This window comes from Berghia stephanieae, chromosome 5, assembly GCF_034508935.2.
Source record: "Berghia stephanieae isolate SIO BIC M18660-M18661 chromosome 5, UCSD_Bste_1.3, whole genome shotgun sequence".
NCBI classification, from domain to species: Eukaryota; Metazoa; Mollusca; class Gastropoda; order Nudibranchia; family Aeolidiidae; genus Berghia; species Berghia stephanieae.
In genome coordinates this window covers 27379326-27381257 of record NC_088364.1, presented here as the reverse complement: position 1 = coordinate 27381257, position 1932 = coordinate 27379326, and the positions used below count along the sequence as shown (strand labels likewise).

General features: G+C 32.7%; 1 long non-coding RNA gene across 1 annotated transcript; it reads left to right on the top strand.

Moving 5' to 3' along the window:
* Positions 1-369: 369 nt before the first annotated feature.
* Positions 370-1527, top strand: LOC144974118 (uncharacterized). Its single transcript, XR_013645645.1, has 2 exons — positions 370-612; positions 955-1527. It is a non-coding gene; the product is annotated as an uncharacterized LOC144974118 (long non-coding RNA).
* Positions 1528-1932: the final 405 nt, after the last annotated feature.

The following is a 1932-nucleotide window of genomic DNA, read 5'->3' as shown; positions in this document are numbered from 1 at the left end:
TCCCTGTATTCTACGGGAGTGACTTTGTTATGGTATGGCTTGATTGATATCTCGTAACTATGGGGCTGACGAATTTATTTATCCTTGATATGAGGATGTCCGGTATCAGGATGGGTTGTTGTTGTCCATGATTATGGAATCTGGGGGAGTTTTAAGGAATTTCAGATGTTTACGGATATGACTAACATCCGTTTGTGTGGGTAGAATTTTGCTTCGTTTGCTTGATTTTTGCCTATAAATGCCAGAGTTTTGAGCAGTTTCTTCAGACCACTCAGCGGAGTCTTTTAGGCTCATTGTCTCAAAAGAGACCAGACAGCGGAGTCTTTTAGGCTCATAGTCTCTAAGCGATAACCACAGCGGAGTCTTTTAGGCTCATTTGTTTAACTCTTGTGTAGAGTTGGATTAAAGTCTTGTGTAGACTTTGTAGTGCTCAAAGTTCGAGCTGAAACACGTTTTGTGTTAACTCTTGTGTAGAGTGTGATTTAAGTCTTGTGTAGACTTTGTGGTGCTCAAAGTTTGAGCTGAATCAAGTTGTGTTATAACTCTTGTGTAGAGTTTGATTAAAGTCTTGTGTAGACTTAATTTGTGATTTCTATAATCTGTTCGGCTCTGGTGAGATTTTGAATAATATGTTGTGATTACAATTATGATTGTGTTTTGATATTAATATCATAATATCACTTTAAATTTTGAGTCTCAATTAATTAATCAGATAATGAAATTAATTGTATAATATATTCTTGTTGTAAAGAAAATAAGCTTTTCTTGCTATAAAGCATTATTATTTCATATCTACAAAGTAAAGCAATATTAATCAACATTAATAAATTGATTTGTTAAAGTAAAATAATATTTACTCATTTAAAGTAAACATATTGAGTGAGTTCGAATATAGATAGAGTTATATTCGTATGATTATCATATTATAACAAAATCATTTTTCTTTCTTTAAAGTGAATGAGCCGTTTGAGGCTGGGCTTTAACAAGCCAACTATAGGCTATACGCTCATAGCTTGACACTAATAGAAACTGAACATTCGCCTGTTTTATAAGTTACCTGTGAAGAACCATTTGCTTATTTTAATATCAGAACATTGAGAAACAATTGATCTGTTTATGAATACTGTGAAATCAGAACAATTTCAAGAAGAGACAAATTAACAATATTAGAACAACCTTACAGTTTTTGTTGAATATCAAGGACACTCTTTTGGCTTTCTTCTACACGTCTGGATTGTGTTTAGTTAGTTAGTTAATTATTAGTTGCCTGTATGACTGTGATGGTTGCAACCTATCTGTGAGATTGTCTGATGTGGTAGCGGTTTGGTAAAGTATTCATAATTAATTGATTTAATTATATATTTTCATATCGCTTTCATATCATATTCATCATCACACCATCTCCATCAATTTGTCATCCATCCATTTGATTTCATACTTATTACATCTATCATTTCATCTTTATATCTCATAATATCTTTGTTATATTGTAATAAAATATATCTTCATTTAGCTTCAAAACCTTTATCAACGTATTGTGTTTGGTTATTGATCGGTGTCGTAGCTTGAATATAGCACACATAAACAAGGTTGCAAACTGCGCTACATAAGCATACGGTTTACGTGCGCACTTTGTGACAGTGATAGTCCTAATTTTCATTTAAGCAGCGCTTGAAAATCTGATCAGTAATAATACTGGCCCTGTATGTAATAATATTGTCTATGTGAGACAACGGGCTTTTAAGTATCTTGTATTGGGTGAAAAAAGCGACCCATTAAAGACAGTTGAAAACCAATTTTCTCAGCCCACGTTTGAATCAGATTGTGTTAAAGTTGTGATGTTTTGAAAGAAGATGTCTCTCCAATCAAATCAGGGAAAGAAAATATCTTGTATTTAAAAAAATCTGATAATAATATCCCGGGAGTTAAGTT